The following is a 20,631-nucleotide window of genomic DNA, read 5'->3' as shown; positions in this document are numbered from 1 at the left end:
AGCTCCATGCACCCCAGCAAGTAGGGTGTGTGCCCAACCCACTAACCTTAAGGGCGATAAGACACATATTTTAATGACACCAACATAGGAAAATCTTCTCCATCAGGTAGAATGCATGTGAGAGAGTGGTCCTGTGATAGGACTGCAGCAGGAAGGGAATCCCATCCAGGTCTAGCATACCATACCTTTACCCCTCTCCCCATGGGGGTTACTGAGGGGTCTATATATAGTGCTACTGGAGGTGCATGCACTGGCCATGATGATAAAACAAAACTCCCTGGTAAGATGCTCCTACCTCCTGGCCATTTAGGATATACTACTGTGATCTTTGGGGACCACTATGCTGTTACTCCAGGAATACACAGGAAACCATATTTCAAGCCTTGTCCACAAAGTGCCAGGAGGGCTAGCCATCATTTGTCCATGTGTCAAAATGTCCAAGGCCACTTCCACTCAATGGAGTCTTCAGGGTTTCATGCAGTTGGTGCTTGTGGCAAAATAGCATCCTGGTGGCTGAACCTTGGCTTCAATGGTTCTTCCTTCTTTGTATTTGCAGTTGTATAGGGGAGGCAGCAATATGCATTAGCATGTCTGTGGGGCTCAGTGCTCCCTTTCAGGGTTTCTCATTCAAATGCAGTAGCACTGTCCACAAATGGACTGATCCTCTGCCTGTCTGACTTCAATCTACATTTTAGCAAACCATTGTACCTCTCTATTGTGGCTGCTGCAGTAGGATTGTATGGCACATGAAACTTCCATTTGATTCCCAACTATTGCACCCATTCCTGTAATGCATGCCCAGTAAAATGGGGGCCTGGATCACTTTCAATTATCTGTGGTCAGCCATATGCTGCAAAGAGACTCTCCAGGCCCCTTTTGGTCATCTGTTGGTCTGCACAACATGTAGGGAAAGTCCAATAGCTATGTCCACACAAGTCATGGCATTTTGGTACCCTTCTGACATGGGCAGAAGCCCAATATAGTCAAGTTAATGAGGGGTATTGGCCCCTTAGCTATTGTTCCATGTTGCTGTGGAACTTGGTGTAAGTCCCTCTTACAGCATACAATGCACTCCTGCCTGGTTCTGCTGACTTCTTCAAAGGTCAAAGACAAGCCACACTGACGGGCTACAGTCTGCATTGTCTTTTACCCTGTATACAACAAATGCTGATATAACCTTTGGGCTACATCAGAGGCAGACTTTCCTTGTAGCAAACATACCTGAGCTAATTCATCTGCTTCATTGTTTCCTGGGGATGCCAGTGGCAGATGACCTGTCACATGATATCCATATTTGTTTTAGTCTGACCACAGGCCCATGATTCTTGCCACAGTTTTTGCCCCCAAAGGGGTCAGTGACCAACCAACCAGTTGGCATGGTACCATGTCAGTAGCCACAGAGTCAAGCCCAAACAGATGGCCCAGTTGTTAGTGCAGACAACTATTAGGGAGGACTCCTGGTTGATCACAAGCCACACTGCCTGCAACTCTGCCCATTGACTACTCTTCCCCTCACCATCTTCCATCCATATTGTTTCAGTCGTAGGATGGATAGCTACAACCCTCCATTTTGGGGACTGCCTTGGCTAATGTCATCTGTGTATCATGCATCTTCAGATATAGGGGCTTTTCCCTCCTGATAAGGACTCTCTGCTACTAATGGTTCTAAAGTAAGTTCTTCCTGCTTTTCACCAGTATATGTCACTGGCCACATTAAGCATCGGAATTCTTCACTCAGGGGGCTAGTAGAGAGGATGCTAGTCTGCTGTAGGTATGCACCCCACTTGGCCAGTGTAGGCATCTGTGACACACCACTGTGCCTTTTGGGTCCAGTCCCATACCCACCCCTTGATGAGATAGGTGGTTGTTACCTTTATTGGGGCCATACCAGTGATGGTTTCTGTAGCCAGAAAGGCATAATACATGGTAGCTAATTGTTTTTCTATCAAGATGTATTGTACCTCTGCTCCTTTCCAGAGTTGTGACCAGAATCCAATAGGTTGGTGAGTTCGATAAAGCCACTGCCAGAGACCCAGCCATAACTGTCTTCAGTCACATGAATATCTGGCTCACAGGGCCTTGATGGGTCTATCGTACTCAAGGCCTGCATGGCCTTGACTGTCCATTTTGCTGTAGTAAAGGCCGATGCACATGTCTTATACCAGTCCCACCTGATGTCCTTTTATACCAAATGGTATAAAGGCTTCAGAATTTGTGCCAAATGCAGGATAAACATTCTCCAATAGCCTAGAAGACCCCAAAACTCCTGTAACAATGCCACAGTTGTATGGGTAGGAAAGGCCTGGACTTCATCTATAACTGCTTCTGGGATAACATTAGTCTTACCCAACCAGATGACCCCCAAGAATTTGACTGACAAACTAGGCCCCTGAACCTTGGTGCTGTTCATGGCTCATCCTTTCTCTTGTGGATGTTGCAGCTGTCTAGGCGCTGCACCTTCTAGATCTGAAAGAGGATCAGATGTGAACATGACATCATCAATATAATGGTACAGCTGTACCACTGGCAGTTTCTACCATGCTGCCAAGTCCTGGGCTACAAGTCCATGACAGATGGTGGGGCTGTGGACATATCCCCGTGGAAAGACTGTGAAAGTCCATTGCCATCCTTCCCATGTGAAAGCAAACTATTCCTGACTTTCCTGTTCTATGTCAATGGAAAAGAAGGCATTAGCAAGATTCACAACATGATAGTATGTTCCTAGTTTATGACTGAGGATATCCATCAGGTCTGCAACAGAGGAGATGGCAGCATGTATAGGAGGTATAACTTTATTCAATTCTCTGTAATTGATGGTCATACACTAGGAGTCATCTGGCTTTTTTACTGCCCATGCTGGGGAATTGAAAGGACTATGGGTGGGCTTTATAATACCCACCTTTTTCAGTTCCTGGAGGGTTTCTCCAATTTCTTCATGCCCTCCAGGCAATTTGTATTGTTTGGTGTTAGCCACCTGCTGAGGCACAGGAAAAGCTATGGGCGGGTGCATATCTTGTTCCCTCAGAACTGTCTTCACCACACGTACTCTAATCTGAACTCCCCTGCAGTAGTGAGTAACTATAGGCCCCCAGGATATCTATCTGTAAAATATATTCGAGGATGGGAGAGATATACACAGTATATTCCTTTATGGGTAGACACCCTATTCCCAAAGGGATTTGGGCTTGTTTCACTCTGTTAGCCTTACCCCTTTATCCATCTATAATAGCAGGGGGTCCCAGGAAACTGCTCAGGGTTGACATAAATCAGTGAACATTAAGACCCTGTGTCTACCAGAGCCAAGACATATTGTATGTTCACTGGGAACAAATGAACTGATATTCCAACATATGGCCTCTAGTCCCCCTCACCCCATCCATCCCTGAGGGCATGTACCTTGACCTTCCCCTCAATCAAACCATGTGCCCCAATCATCTTCCTGTGCAGGTTCAAGTGAGGTTGGCTCACTTTCCAGCAGGAAGTCTTACAAACACAAAGGCCAGACTTGTGGCTCTATATCTGGCCTCTACCTCTTCATTCTCAGTGGCTGAAACTGCTGCTCCAGTTTCAGTTGTTGTCACAGCCCAGTAAGATTCTATTTGACTTCCCATCTAATTTCCTTCCATCTGCTCCTGTCCATATTAAATCAACCCACATCTATGAGGGTTCTGGGTCCTCATAACCTTCACAGGACCCTTTAAATTCTTCCTCTGAGTAGCAGACCTTATTTATTTCCATGTTCTCATTGCTTCAGCCTCTTCCAAGTATGCTACTGTACAAGTAACCTCACTTATGGGCTTCCCTAAGTGAGGGCAAGAATGGCCCCTAGAGGCCCCTGAAGGGATGTGAGAGCTGTTTGAAGCACAACATTTCTCTTCCCTGCATTAAAAGGCTCCTCATCTGGGTCATTATTCTCTGGAGTATATATATGGCATTTTTTTATGCCTAGCTCCCATAACACCTGCTGGAGCTCAGCATATGTCTGCCATTTAGCAGGGAAGGATGGTAAATAACCCTGACTGGGCCACACAGCACAAATGTAGCCAAAGCCAATGGAGGAGGGAGTTTTTTCCTGGGGTTTTGTAATCGCTGATGCGCATTTTGTAATATTCAAGGCAGGATGAACCATCAGGGAAGCAAGCTTTTTCATCTCCGATCCAGAAAGAACGATTCCATCCCCCGCATATCCCAAAGACACAGGAGCCAAACTGATATTGACTCCAATGGCTTCTGCCAAAACCGGGAGCCCAAATCTACCAGCACAGCCAGAGTATAGGGGTGGACCATAGAGTGCTCCATGGCCTGAGGAGGGGGCTGCACCTCTCCCAGAGGAACCCTCGGTTGCTATGTCTTTATTTTCTTTATAACCATTGGGCATGCTTTCAGTAGAGGAGGAGTCAGTGTTTCCAGCACCACCCCTTTGTCCTTCCCCAGCTCCTCCATTCCCGAGGCCAATTGAAACTTTCTCTCTACTCCCCCAAGTGCCTCCTCTGCTACACCCTTTACCTTTTCTATAGTGCCTCACAGCAACACTGGCTCAGTTTTAAGTAGGTCTCTTACCTTCACCTCAATACCTTGCATCTGGCATTCTCATGCTGCCTCTTCCTGTGCTTCCCTCAGGAGTAAGTCCTTCTCCTTCATGGCCTTTGCCTCCTTCAAAGCACCTTTCAGCACTGCTGTCTCATTCTGTAAAGAATCTTTTACCTCCTCCTCTGGACCTTGTAGCTCACATTCTCGTACTGCCTCTTCTTGTGCCTTTTACAGGGTTCTGTTCTGCTCCTTCATGGTCTTTACCTCTTCCACAGTGTCTCACAGCAGCATCATTTCATTTTTCAACAAATCTTTTACTTCCTTCACAGCACCTCACATTTGGCATTCTCATGCTGCCTCCTCTCATATCAATGCCATTTCAGTCTTCAGTGAATCCACAGCAGTTTGCAGCTTATGTTCTCATGCTGCCATTCCTTGTGTCTCTTTTAGAGACACGTTCTTCTCATTTGTAGACTTTTTTAATATTGTGAGAAAAAGCCAACCCACAGTTCCCACTGCCTCACAGGTGCTCTGTTTCTCAAAGGACCTCATTATACCAAGGGCCACATCTACTGCCTCAGGTGTCACCTCCACCTGCCTCCAGTCCTGGGGTGGGGCCCAGCCCCCTAGGATGCAAGCCACCTCAGACCACATGCCTACTGGGAGACAGCTCTCTCCCTATTCATAGGGTCAGCCTGCTGAAGCACCCCTCCCATAAAGGCAGCCTGTTCTTTTCCCGGCCAACAGTGAATCCTTCTGACGTCACCAATTGTCTTGTCAATGGTTTCAGACACATGCAAGTTCGCTATGGATTCAGTGAGACTTAGGAATGAAAATGGAGTGTTCTTGGGGTAAAAGGGTTTATTACCCAGCTTGTTCTCCCGGCCATAGGTTAAGTACTAGAATTACATCTGTATCCAACAGTCTGCAGGTCTGTAATCCTCCTTTGTCTCTGCCTCCTCCCAGAGCACTGGGCAGATCTCTTTATATAGTGACTCAGTTAATAACTTATTGCCTGTGGGTATGGAAGCAGTAGCCTAGCAGCAGGCCAGTTACATCATCAAGTAGTTTAGGTTCAGGTGAGGATCCTGGCCACAGGAACTTCAATTTTCCCTACAGTTGCAAAACTCCAGGTAAACAACAGAGAAAATTCTTATGAAAAAAACTGTTCAGGAATCCTTATTATTCGTATTCACTGGATTCTTTGATAATAGTAATGTTTTTATATTACAATGGATATTAATAAGTTAATGACATAATGAATAATGCTTAGGGTATTGCTACATACATAGAAAGTGCTCTAAGTTTTCTTTTTTAATAATCAAAAGCTTTTTGGAAGTTTATCCTCCTGAGTATAAATATTTTTGTGCTTATGCATTATCAGTTTCAGTTCTTGTAGTTCAATGCACCTCATACTCATTGAACACTTATGAAGTTATTTCTAGAATGAGTTAGCAAATAAACGACTACATGTAAATATATATGCATACACATGTTCATAAACAGACATCTGACCTTCAGGCAAAGGAAATTAACACTCAACCACTTCTAGTCTTTATGGTTAATCTTTAATTCTATCTCTAAGAGGTAGATGCTATTCCTATTTAAATGATGTAATTAGTAAAATTTAACAATTAATGAGTAATAAATAATTATTTAAATTATTAAATATTAAATATAATTTTAAGAATGGAGGCTTTGTCAGATAGTATGGGTTTTAATCCCAGCTCTGCTTCTTGCTAATTTGTTTAAGCTTGCTAAATCTTAGTTTCCTTGTCAGAAAAATCTTTGTAAAAATAGGAGCTAGCCACATGCCTGGCAAATAACAAACACTTGTGTTTGTCTGATTGCAAATACCAAGCTTCTTTCTTCTATTCACACTTTGTATATCTCAAGCATGTCAGCACTACCATGCACACACATACACACACACAAAGGGATGTGGCAATTTTCCATAAGTGACAAGTCAAAAGATAAATGAGATACATCATCCTCCAGCACCAATTTTATTCAAAAGTTTCTGAGGAAAAGGTAGAGAATTTAACTTTAAATAATTTGCCATATTTCAAAAATCTAAAGAAGTGTAGATAAGTTACAGCTCCTACAATAAATTTGAGTATTCCAACCAGATCTTAGACTCTCAGTTCCTTGTGCCTCTCATTTCCAGTTACCTTAACTCCCATTTTATCATGGTCATCTCGCTCCACAGAAATTCTCCTTGTCTGGAAGAATTTTGAATTCCTCAGCCACTCAAAGACTATACTGTAATATTTCATTCTCACCACTGCCTCTTAGTTTTCTAACTCACTCATTGAGAACTCTGTGTCTAGAAATGTCTCCCTGTTATCCTTCCTTCTTTACCACCTGTGGTTTAGGCTTATTTTCTTTCAGAGTAGATACTGTCAATATCCCCAATTCTCTTCTTCTATTATCTGTCACTGTCTGTGTGCTGTGACCTTCAATCTCTCTCTCTCTAGCACCCCAAACTCTGCTCCAAGAGAACTAAAAGTACTGGAAGCTCCCTGAACATGCCCTGTTGTTATGAGTTTTTGTTCCTTTGCTTGTGCCACTCTCTACCTGAAGTACATGCCATACAAAGATACATTTAATTTTAAAATATTTCTGGGAAAAGTCTCTATGAAAACTTTCATGATCAGCCTCCTCAATTAAATACACACTCATTTGTTGCCTTAAAGTGTTCTATATCCCTAACAGCAAAGCACATATTATACTCATTTCTACTTGTTTGACTTTTAGATCTACCTTCCATGGCTGCTTAACTTCTGTATGCTCAGCATCAGTGTAGTGCCTAACATGTAGTAGGCAATTAATCAGTATTTATTGGATATTTATTAAATGAATTAAGCAAGAGAAAATACTCTCTTTCTGGAAAAATTAAAGTTTCTCCTTTCCAATAGTAAGGCACACATGGCTTTAATTTCCTCTCACTGCTTTTTTCTCTGGCTACTGGGAAGTTCAGGGTCAGGTGTGAAAATAAAAGTTATGTTAACCCTCATTGTTGGTGTATTTTAATTCTTTATTCTCCTCTAGCTAGAATTTAGATTTTTAACTTTAGATTTTATGGTTTTTAAAATATAAGGGGTGTGTGTGTGTGTGTGTGTGTGTGTGTGTGTGTGTGTGTACAGAAAGAGCTGGATAAAAAAACATTTCAACAGGTGATATTTCAGAATATAACACTATCTTCCTTGACACCTTTTGATATTGCAAGTGTACCAGATATCACTTTTCCAACTTGCTGTATAAAATAACTAAGATTACTATATCATATGAAAGAAAATTTTCACACAGAGATTATTACAACAAGATTATTAAAAAAGGTGGAAAACTTTTCTCTTTTTGAAATTAATAATTAAAATCAGTCATAGAAATGTAAATATCTTGGATAAATATAACATTTAATTCTGTAAACTTTAATTTTCTTAATACAAACATGATTTATGGCTCCTGCAAATATCTGGTCGAACATTTAGCTCAAATACCTAAGTGCTGTTGGGCTAAACACTTAGAGAAAAACACTTAGATATGTAAATTCATCATCATATAGAAAAAGAATAACTAAACACATGCCAAAGCACTTCCTAAGTCTTACTGTTTGAAAAAATTGGTTTTTACACCAAAGATAGCGAGGTAGCTATATCAGATACTAGGATGTGTCTTGATCTTTTATATATAATAATGAAACAGGTCTATGGTGTAACCTATTGTAATTTAGATATATTTCATTTGTGGAAGGATTTGCAGAAAGTTAAATAAACTAATAAAATACATTGTCTGCATAAGTAATTTTTAGGAACTCAGAATGAGTAAATTCATGGTTTAATTATATAATTTACATTTATCATGAGCACCATAATTTGTAGCTATTGATATTGATATTATTGATATGTTTTGGATAATTTAATCTTCATGTAAATATTTAATAACCAACTCTCTGGGGGCTAAGAAAGTCATGATTTGTAATCTTTGCCAACTTCCATAATGTAAGTGCTCCCACAACAGCCTATTTCAAACTACCAACATAAGGTTACAGAACAGAGAGTTTAGGAAAAGAAGCACACACTTTGTCCTTGTGAGCTGTGCAAGCCAGATCCAGCACATCACTGCCAAATGCTTTGGCTTCTGTAGATTTCCAGTAGGAGCTTACTATTTTAATTTGGATACTTCTTTTAATAAAATGATAAAAGAGTCATTATACATGAGGTAGGTTACCTTAAAGGCCTGTATTCAAGGATTCCTTTTTCTCTCTGAATTTCCTCTAACAGTTATAGGATATAAAGTTCACCTTTGTTTCTTTATTGCTAACCAGGTGTGAGGTAATAATTTTCTAAGAATTGTATGGAAATTTCCAGATGTTGGAAGGCTTTACTCTTCCATTCTGTTGTCTGGACTTCTTGACCATAGCTCTTGAATTGGGGCCCATGTTCTGTTTCCTTGATAGGTCTCAGAAAATGAGAAAGTATCAGTTTCTAAACATGTTCTGTTTGAATGTACATTTGTAATTGACAAGGTGTAGTCACACATTGGTATTTATTTTTCTTTCTTAAGCTTTTTGAAACTTTCCAGATTCCATTTTAGGTTAATTCATAAAGATCAAGTCTCTTGAAGAGTTGTATAAAGGCTTTGCTTAGACAGAATATAAAATTTCTTCATCTATAAATTAGAGACAGCAGAATATTGTGGAAACAGTCTTGATTTTATGGTCAATATCTATAATACATAAAATAACCCCTGCTTAAATAAGCAATATTTTAGCTAATATAAGTAAAAATTGCCCAAAGTTCCTAGGTACTAAAGTTAAAGTTTGTTTGAATGCTTTTAAATATTCAAATAGTTGCAGCTTTATCTTTTATATATTATTTAAGATCTTCAGAATTTCTTAGAGTGCTATGTAAGTACAGATATGAGCATGAAGAATGTTTGAGTCAAATAAAGCCTAGTATCATTTTGAACCATTGAAGTTTATATATTTTTTTGTGTTATTATGAGTTTTCTGGAATATTCCAGAACATTTTAGTGTCATCAATTTTGAACATATTTCTGCAATAATAAACTTATTCTTTGGATTTTCCTATACTTCTTTCCCAAGGTGTGTCCTTTTTCCAGAGGACACAAGTCCCATGAGGTGCACTTTGAAAGAAAAGGTTGGTGGGTGGTGGCTATACAGACAAGTATGGAAAATGTTATACTGACCCTCATCTCCTTTAAAGAGAAGGTGCACTGCACATAAGAATATTAAGGATTCTGAGAACTCATACAGAAAAGAAATCTTAATATTTGTTTTAAAGCATTTTTCAATTATATGGGCCATGGGTCCTCATTTTTTGTTATCCTACATGAAACACACAATTGGCAGTATCTCCTTTATTGAATCATTTTTTAGAAAATTTTGAAATTCTAATTTTCAGACCAGTATCACACAATACATAGCCAATTTAAACATTCAGTTTTCTAAATATTCTAAGAAATTGAAAATAACCAAAATTGACTCAAAATATATAAATATGCTAAATAACACATTGATCATGGAAGGAATTCATTATGTTGTTAAATTAAGGCCTTGCCTGGAAAAATTCCAAAGAATTTAATGGATGAATGTTTTTAAACTTTCAAAGAACAGGTAATTCCTGTGCAATTTAAATTGTTTCAGGCATAGAAAATAAAGAAAACATTCCAGTTCTGAAGAAAAACCCAAACTATGACATTGACTCAAAATCTGACAAAGGCACCACAAAAAAGAAAATGATAAATCATTGCACTTATGAATATTAATGCAAACAGTAAATAAAGAAAATAAAATCCAGTACTACATTAAAAGAATAATATGCCATGACCAAGTGGGGTTTATTTCAGAAATGCAAGAATGTTTAACAATATGAAATCTCATAGCACAACTGACTACAGGTAAAAGAAGAAAAATGTTTTATAAAATAGGAAGAGACTGATAATTTAAATGAAATTATATTCATTTCTTAAACCCATTGCTAGTATTATTCTTGGTGATGAAACACTTCAAGCATCCCCACTGAAATCAGGAATAAGAGAGGGATACCTAGTTTCCCCATTATTATTTAATATTTTCCTGGAATTGTTATAGGCAATTAAATTAGATAAAGGAGTGAAATAATTATAAACATTGGAAGCAAAGAGGCAATATTATTATTACAAATGATACAATTATATATGTGAAAAGCCCAAGAAAATCAATGGGAACAAGTACTATTAGAAAGAATAGAAGAATCCAGTAATGTGACTGGTCACAAAGTATATGAAACAGCCTTGATAAAATCATAATTAAGAAAATGATAGAGGGAAAAGTATTGCAATTATAATTGCAAATAATAAAAAAGTAACAGTAAGCCAAATACACCAAAATAAATGTAACAAGAAATATACAGTTCTTAAATGAAGAATGAGGTTTGAATAAATGTATATGTATACCTTATTTTGGATAATGACACACAGGATTATAACTATGAATAATTATTTTAATTAGCATATATGTTTATTATAAATACAATTAAAATTCCAACAGAATATAATTCTGAAATTCCCCTAGAATAATAAGCATGTGAGAACAGACAATATATTTTTGTATTTTTTAACTTTCTACCATGAATAATATGATGGAAAATCACAGTAGCTGAATAACAAACTATCCCTAAGATCTCACTGGCTTAAATAATAGAAATTGATATCTCATTTAAGCCAATGTCCAGTGGAGATGTACATTATTGGATTTACCTCTTTGTGATCATTCAGAGGCTCAGGTTCCTCACATGTTGTGGTTCTACCTTCCTTTAAGTCCTCCAAGCTCTACCCATTAAAGTTGCATCTTACCTTCTTTATACATGAATATGCATCATTCCCAGGTCAGCTCTCAGCCATGTAATCTCACCTCACTGTTTGTGGAGCCACAAAATTAATTCTAGCTCTGAACACTGGAAGAACATGATACTAATTTTGACAAAACAGAGCAATCTGGCAACACTTTTATAATTAGAAACAAAATAGCAGATTCTAAAATATATAATGAATATTACTGTATCTGCCTTAAAGAAAAACTAACAAAACAAGTAAGAAGTATCAGTGCTTTCTAAAATACAGACAAATTTTCTCCTAGTAGATTGAATAATACTATCTTGCAAAGAGAAAGTAATTGCTTTTAATCTAACAGTATGTAGAAACGTGTCATAGCAGTTGTGCCCAGATGGGCTAATTGGAGGATCTAAGTGGGTGGATTTTCTAATTAGTTATCAGTGCTTCATACTGTTTAGGAATCCAAACTTTATTGAAAGTTAGTGTGGGCTTGCTGCTTGCTCCTACATCTGGAATGTGGAATGAACAAAGCAGATGGAACTCAATCTGGTGAGTGTATGTCAATGAAGACATCTTGAAAACACGGGTGGCTTTCAACAATTTCTATGTGTTTGTTGTACGCTAATTTTATGTTGGATGACTATGAGCTTGAGGAATTATAGAAGGGTGTTTCCTAAACATATATTCTCAATGTAGCCACTTCACGGTATTTTTCTGAGAATCAGTTGCAATTTTTGCAGAATTAAATGTTTGAAAAATTACTGTTTTGTATAAAATTTGGTAGATCTTTCTTCTTTTCTCAAATGTAAATTGAGCATTTACAGTGCGCAAACACTGTTGAAGAATCTGAGTGGTGCACATGCTTCTGGTTGGGGGCAAATGGCAAGCTTTCAACATGCTTCGGTATGGGGCAGAAACTAAGCATATAAACAAGTAGATAAGGTAATTTCAGACACTACTAAGTGCCATCCTAGAGACTGGAAAGGGCAGGGGCTGACTGCATTAGCTAGACAGGCATAGTATATTTGAGAAGGCCACACTTGAGCTGACACCAGTATGATGAGAGGGGCAAGTTATACAAAGAACACTCAATAAATGTTTGCTGAATGAACACATTTAGTTATTTATTTTTCATCTTTAAATTCATTTTATACCATGATGTCAAAAGTAAAATGTTTTCAACAGCTTAACTAACTCCAAATTCATATATGAAGGATTTTTATGATCTAAATCAAGTTATATGTTTGGACCTCAGGCAGAATGATAGCTCAATCTGTCAGCTTTAAAAGACCTAGACATTTGTATAAAGTAGAATTTTACCATAAATATAGTACTTAAAATTAGTCACAGATGTAAATGTTGTGGCTTCTACTTCTGGCTCCTCTCTTCCAGTCTCTGACTGTTCAGCACCTGCCCTGTTCTCTTCCTTTCCAATAATGCTAGTGCCATCATTCTTAATGACTTCATCCATGTAGCTCACCCCTCCATGCTAACAACTCTACCTGTTTCCCCATCTGTAACTTTGGGCTAATAATTCCTTCCTAGTCACTCAAAGAACTTATGTAAGAATCAATTGTCATGATTTATATGAATATACTATGTTACCATACAGCATTATTTTATTTTTTCCTTCATTTTTACAACATTGTAATGCACTGGTGCCATAATTTATTAAATGGGTATGTTATTGACATTCTTCACTATTTCTTTCATAGAAAAAATTTCTGGTTAATTAAATGCATATCTAAAAATTAAATAAAAAACTTTTTCTAGCATTCCTTTAAAATGTAGTTTGTAAGTGAACATGAATGATGATTCTCGAAGAGTTTTGTCTCCTCATCTGATTGTCATCACTTTGGCTGGTTGTGTCTTCCATGGAAGTGTTTTAGAAAATTTTGATGATTATCATCTGTATTATGAATTTGTGGGGTTGAAAAGATCACAGAGCAAATAAAAACAACAACCCCCGCCAAAAAAAAACTCTCATTGTGTGTTAAGAATTCTCTTACAGAAGGGAATAAGCTGATTAAAGAGTGCCATGAAATATTGTTCCATAAATAGCTTGCATAACTTGATTTTAGAGCTAGAACATTTCACAGGTTGAATGATAAGGATCTTGGCTACTCTCAATAGGCCTTTTAAAGATGTTTGGTTTAGTGTTTAATATCCTATACAGTACAATTTGATCAAGTAACTTGAGGTTACTTTTGGTAAAATCCTTTTGGCAGAGTTAATGGCAACTTTGTTAGGCAAAACCAGTAAGTTCCTCAATTGCACTCTCAATTGTATTAGAAATCACTGTGTTTTCCACCAAAAACTACTTAAAGAACTATTGGAGGTAGAAACATTCTACCACCGAGAATTCTTACCCAAAATGAAGCCCTGTGTCAAACATTAACATAGATTTTTTTTTCTCTTTTTATGAAGCCTCCTTATTTCTTAGGAAATGAGGCTGTGGTCATTTCCATTCTTTACAACTAGGTGTCAATATTGGAACTGTAAGTACAAATTCAGGCCAATTTCTGGATGTGCTGTTGTACCTATGTGTCAACAGTCCTCTGGAATAGTGGTTCAATTTCTCCAGAAGAAGCCTTCTTTTTAGGAAGAAAATTTATGTTGATGATTTTCAAATTATTGGAACTCCTCAGGCAATTTTCCAGCTCACCAACCCCTATACACTGACTTCAGAAGTGCCAATTTGGGATTTTTGGCAGTCACTAGCATGACCTGGTCAACTTCAAGAGGCAGCTCAGGGAGAGATTAGCATCCACATTTTAACACAATTACCAGTTTGCTTCTGGATGAAATCCAGCACTTTATTTTTGATATGTAAGGCTCAATGTCTCTTTAAAATTACTTTCTCATGTTCTATTTGTGAGGAGGTGAAGAGGTTCTAAGTTAGGAAAAATTTAAAACATAGTGTTCTTTGATTTTGTTTGATTTGTAAATTCAAAAAATGATATCTCTGATTGTCTGGCATATTTATTTACCCTTGCAGATTCAGCTTTCTTTATTCAGGCTAGTAGTTGTATGTGGGTTTAGAGTGTTAATATTCAGTATCTAGAATATTGAAGATGGGGATTGTTCTTATAATATTTATAGAAAATGTGTAATAATGTTTCAATATAAACCAATTTGAAAATGATAATTCATATTAAATGTTTCCATCTATTAGGTGGTCATTTTATATTCTCAATGGAATTAATTTATTTGAAAATTTAGAGTAATAATAATGATTATCTTTAAACTATTGAGCAGTCTTATATTCTATTATAGAGGAATGAAACTGTGTGTTCCTGAAAGAGAACGGTATTTTCTCCATGTTACAGACCTGCAGAGAACCACAGTGCCTAGCTTTGAAATACACACATACACACACCAAGAAAAAATTTTTACAATGCATATCCAATGTCTGGGAACAGCAAACATTTATCACTAATGTGATAGACTTTAGGTGGGCTTGAAAAATTAGAAATTGCTGGGGAATAACTTACTGATGTGAAAGAAAAGGAAGACAAATAACTTTTGAAAGCATGACCATGAATAGTTTACCTAAGTTATACAAGTCTTAGTTTTCACATCTGCAAAGTGAGGATAATAATGCTCAATTTATACAATAATTGTGGGTATTAATCAAGCACAGTGCCTTGAACCTAGCAAATATTTAACAAATGGTAATACTTGTGAGGGGCAGTATGTGTTTTGGATTCCTAATGCCTTGGGTTTGAATTCTGGCTCTGTCATTTATTAGCTGTATGATGATTAATGAACTGGATCTCATTTTCCATCTAGTGTTTGATGAATAACTGAAATAAAGTATATAAAGTGTGCAGCCCAGATGTCAATAAATGTTGCTTTTATGATTAATAAAACATTGCTAGCTTGAAGATTCCCCAATGGTAGGACTGGGGGACACCAGCTGGTTCAGTGCTTTTCAATTTCCCTCCCATGGTGCTTAATTATTGGATGGACACTCTCCCTGCTTTAGTTGTTTATGGGCATATAAAATATATTGCTTTTCCACATGAATTTTCACTTGAAGAAACAATTGTGCTGCTAAGAAAAGCTTGAAAAACATCCACTTTGTCCAAACTCATTAATTTACAGATGCAGTAGTTGAAGCTCATGAAAGTTAATAATGAAGCAGTCAGGACTGGAATTCAGGTCAGCAGAATTCTGACTCCAAATTATATATTTTCACCATTTCATTCTTACTTGCACTTTAATTTTCACTTTAATTAGTTGACTTCAGGAATTGAGAAATCAGGTATTTTAAATATGTACTAATCAAAGAGAAATTTCTCTAAAATTTCTTTTAAAGAATACTAAAAAAGAAATTAGGTAGATACAAGATAAAGGTAGAAAACATAGTTCAGTGTTGTAAGAGAGCAAATGTAGATAATCAAGTGTGTGCCTGTAGACTATGTGTTAATCCAAGCTAGACAAGGGCAATAAAACATCCATGTATGCAGAAGATTTCTCTCAGAACAGGGGGGTGAGGTTCTAAGCCTCACCTCTGTTGATCCCCAATTTCTCACCTGATGACCCCCCTGCGACTGTGCCTGTCTTAGGTTGTTCCTCCCTTGAGGAATCTTACCCGTCTCTGGCTAACCAGCCATCTTCCGGGGCCATACAGGGAGATGTAAAGTTGGTAAGTGAGAGAGAAGCCTTATTGTTTGAAATGGTTAGCTTTTTATTTCTTTGCATATTTATGCCCTGTAGCTTCTATACCCAGCATTTGTCTTGAGGTATCTTTACCACTTGGAAGAATTATGATACTCAGTAAATTTGATATGAGGCACGAATTCTATTTAAGGGTTGTAATTAGGAAGGAAGAAGAAAAGCTATAGAAGTAGCAGGCGGAAGAAAACATGGGAAGATTGATCATTGACATATCTTCTTGTAGAGTAACTTCAGCATGTATAGGTTTTAAGCTACTACTTAAATTGCACACACACATTAACATAATAGGAGTATAGTTACATAACCAAAGCATACCTGTAATTACCAGCCATCTCCAGTGAAACCAAGAAAACCAGTTAGGCACCTTAGGCATTTGTGAAAACTTATCTATGATATGGTGGATATTGTCCAACTGAACTTGAACAGTCTGAGAGAAATCAGACAAATCCGAAGGTTTCTTTGATGGCTGCCCTTGTACTATTCACCATGTAAGAACTTATTCACTATGTAAGAATTTGTTCTCCATGTAAGAACTTGTTTGTTATGCTTCAGAAGATTGGAGACTGAAAAAAATTAGGCTTGGGGTGGATTAATGATTGTGCATTGAGCATTGACTCCCCTATACAGAATTTTATTGTTGTTAACAACCATTTGATCAATAAATATGAGAGATGCCCTCACAAAAAAAAAAAAAAGAGTATTCACTTCCAATGGTAAAATAATAAGTAACTGGGATGTAATGAATATAGTCAAGATATTGTAACAGCTTGGTATGGTGATAGCTGGTACCTAGAATTGTCATGTATATAAATGTTGAATCACTATGTTGTACACCTGAAACTAATGTAATGTAATACTGTGTGTCAACTACCCTTCAATAAAAAGTAATTATCTACAAAAAAATAAATAAATAAAATAAAATAAAATAAAATAAAAAAGAAATTAGGGAAGAACAGTATTACTAGGTGTGTTATCCTGGGTTCTCCAGAGGAACAGACCAATAGGAGATATATAAGATCTGTCTATCTATTTATCATCTATCATTTATCTATCATCTATCTATCTATCTATCTATCATCTATCATCTATCTTTATCTATTGAGATTCATTATAAGGAATTGGCTCATGTACCTATGGAAGCTAAGAAGTGTCATATCTCCAGTTGGCAAGCTGGAATTCCAGAGGAGCCTGAGTCTGTCTTGTAAATCTCCATCTCAAATTTGAGTCCAAAGGCAGAAGGCCGAGGTCAAGCTTGAAAGCCATCAGGAAGAGAGAGCAGGTTCTTTCTTGTTTAGCCTTTTTGCTCTTTTCAGGCCTTCAGTGGATTAGATCATACCTACCCATGTAGGGGAGGACAATCTGCTTTACAATTCAAAAGTTAATCTCATCCAAAAACACGCTCACGGACACACCAAAATGTTTAACCTAATATGTGGGCACCCCATGGCTCAGTCAAAGTGACACATAAAATTGAAATCAACTAATGTGATTTTTCTCCCCCACCCAAAACATCACTATGTCTCATTGTCTGAATCTTTGTTTTATGATAATTGTTTGCTTGTCTCTCAACTTGGTCATGAGGTGGACATTAGTTTATTATGTTTACAATTCTTGTCATTGTGATATTAGTTCATGGTATTGATAATAGTTCACCTAATTTTAAATATATTTTCCTTATCTGGAGTTTAGAATACATAAATATTCTGAACTAAAGATAGTAACCCAGATGGATTTATTTTGAATCCAAATGAAAAATAATGTCAAGATTTTTGTGAGAAATAAAATAATGGTAAGGAATTTCTGTGGTCATTCAGACATAGCAAAAATAAAAGTGAATTAATCAGATCATCTGTACTATCCAACTCCTTAAGATTATTATACTGTCCCTGTCCCTTCACAGAGAAAGGGGGAAAAGCAATATTATTATTCATCTATTCTGCAATATTTGACACTTTATGGAATTTTAAAAACAATTAGGAAATGAGTCATTCAATTTTATGTTGAGAGTATTTGATAGCATATTCCATTCCCTAGTTAATATGTTCTTATACCTGTTTATTAAGATGCATATTAAATTTTCAAAAAAATTGAAAGGTAGCACGTCAATAGATGTATTTCTACCTTTAAAATATTGGTTTTAGCAACTGTCTAAATACTGAAATTGTTACTCGATTAAAACTCCACTGAAGTTATGCTAAACTTCTATTTGAGAGAATTATCCTTAATTTCTACTTCACCTATTCAAGATTTTTGAAAATTGACCAGGACTTGGATGAAGTTCACAAAAAACAATATATGTGAGTAGCAAAAATTGCATCATAGTAGGAACATTAAGCTAATTAATATAAAATAATCTAGAAGTACCTTTCTATATATAATAATTTTGCTTAGATGGGTTGTTAATCTTCCTTCATTTCCTTAAGTCTTTGGCACTGTTAAACCCCTTCTCTTTTCAAACATTTGCCTCTTCTGGATCCTATGGCTCCACATGGCTATCTGGAGACATTAAAAATCCACTCTTGCCTCTCAAAGGAATACATCCAACCAAGCCTCAAGACCATTTTATTGCATCTTGCCTTAGGACCAGTTTACTATCATGATTATGGCTTTTGCCATTGATCACATAGTAATTGACTTCTAGATTGGTGTCAGAAGCTGTGTTATGAATTGCCAAACTTTTTTTGGGGGAGGGGGTGTGTTTCACTATCACCTCAAGTTAACAGGTTTCACCTACCTCCCATTCTTCTGTATCGTTGCCAGTGACAACCATGTTACATTTGTAATTTCTAAGATATTCTCTTTTTTGTTCCACATTAAGACTGTGACTACATTGCTACTTTTATAATTTCTCTTAGATAGGACTTTTCTTAACAAGCTTTTCTTATTTCACCTAGTCCATTGACTGTTGATATTAATTTACCAACAAATTTGCCAACTGAAGTCTCTTCTCTAATCACTACCACTGTTTGTGTTCCATGTTCCCTGAGGTCACTCTTGGTCCAGAAGCAGATGATCCTCCTTCTGACACATAATCAGGTCAATAGTGGCCTAACTAATACTACAGCTCACCTTACCACATCTCATCCTGTAGGCATTTTATCATCTCACATCATCACAAGAAGAAAGTTGAGAACAGGGCAATAAGATATTTTAAAAGAGATCACACTGAAATAACTTTCATTATATTATACTGCTCTAATTGTTCTATTTCATTATTAGTCATTGTTTTTAATCTCTTGCTGTATCTGATTTATAAATTCAACTTTATTGTAGGTATATACATATAGAAAAAAAAATAGTATATATAGATTTCAGTACTATCTGCAGTTTCAGGCACCCACTAGGGGTGTTGGAATGTATCCGCTTGGGATAAAGAAGAGTCTGCTGTACTTCAACTGGCTTAGTCCTTGTAAAACATTGCTATATGCATATCACTGTCTGGATCAAAACCACCAATGATTATCTCTGTTGAATGGATTGGAATCCTTACCTCTTATTCATCATTTAAGAATCTTATATATTCTGACCCCACCCCATCTTTTCCCACATATCACACACTGCTCCCTCTTGCCAAATGCAATAACTTATTTGCAATGCTCTAATATGCCTTACATTTCATTCTCTTGACTGTTGCACACAGGATTTGTTTCACCTAGAATGGTAATCCTCATCATCACCATTGATCTCAATTTTAGTCATTCTTTAATCACTCTTTAGTCCACCTAAATTTCCACCTCTTTCATGAAATTTCTGACAATGCTTTTTTCTTTTTTTAACTGCTAACAATCTCCTTTAACTCATTTGGCAATATTGTTTGTGCAAAATAACAATATACACAGTGTCAGATACATATATTCTTTCTTCTCAAAAACAGTGAAAGTTCATGATAGAAGTGTCTTCAGAGTTTCATATCCCCTTTGCCTATATTAATTTGCATACTAGTTTGGTTTGATCTAATAGATAAACCCGTTTTTGTACTTTAGTCTCATACCAGTTTCATATCCTATTTCAGATCCAGATTTTATCCTAAAAATCATTATTTTTCAAAACATTGATATCTCTTGTTTGATACGTTCCATGATGGTTCAGATTGGATGCTGAAATGTCCAGGTAAGAGGTCAACTGGTGAGAGGCCTGTCATTCCTCAATTTCTTATTTTAAATGTCTGTATCAGGAGATTTTAGTCTATGGTTTTACCAGTACAAAACTCTATATCGAAAATGAAACTCAAAGTCACATGGACATTTAGTATGCTTATTTTAACATTATCCTTATTAAATAGAATTAGTAGTTTTGTAATGTTAATATGCAAAATTTAATAAAATAAATTGAGTGGGCATTGTTGACTAAGAGCTCAAAATTCAATTGTATGATGTAATGAAAAGTCACAGCATAATTTTTGTTCCATTTTTGAAATATAGCATTTAGAACAATTCTTTCAGGATAAATACTTCATCAGTTTCAGATAAATTATTTCTAGAAACATTGACAGAGAGATTTAGAGGTGAGTATATAGTATGTTGAGGGGAGTCAAAACCATAACTTTGAGAAATGAATGAAAGTATTGGGGATGGCATCTAT

The sequence above is a fragment of the Manis pentadactyla genome, chromosome 3, assembly GCF_030020395.1.
Source record: "Manis pentadactyla isolate mManPen7 chromosome 3, mManPen7.hap1, whole genome shotgun sequence".
NCBI lineage: Eukaryota > Metazoa > Chordata > Mammalia > Pholidota > Manidae > Manis > Manis pentadactyla.
This window is presented reverse-complemented; position numbering follows the sequence as displayed.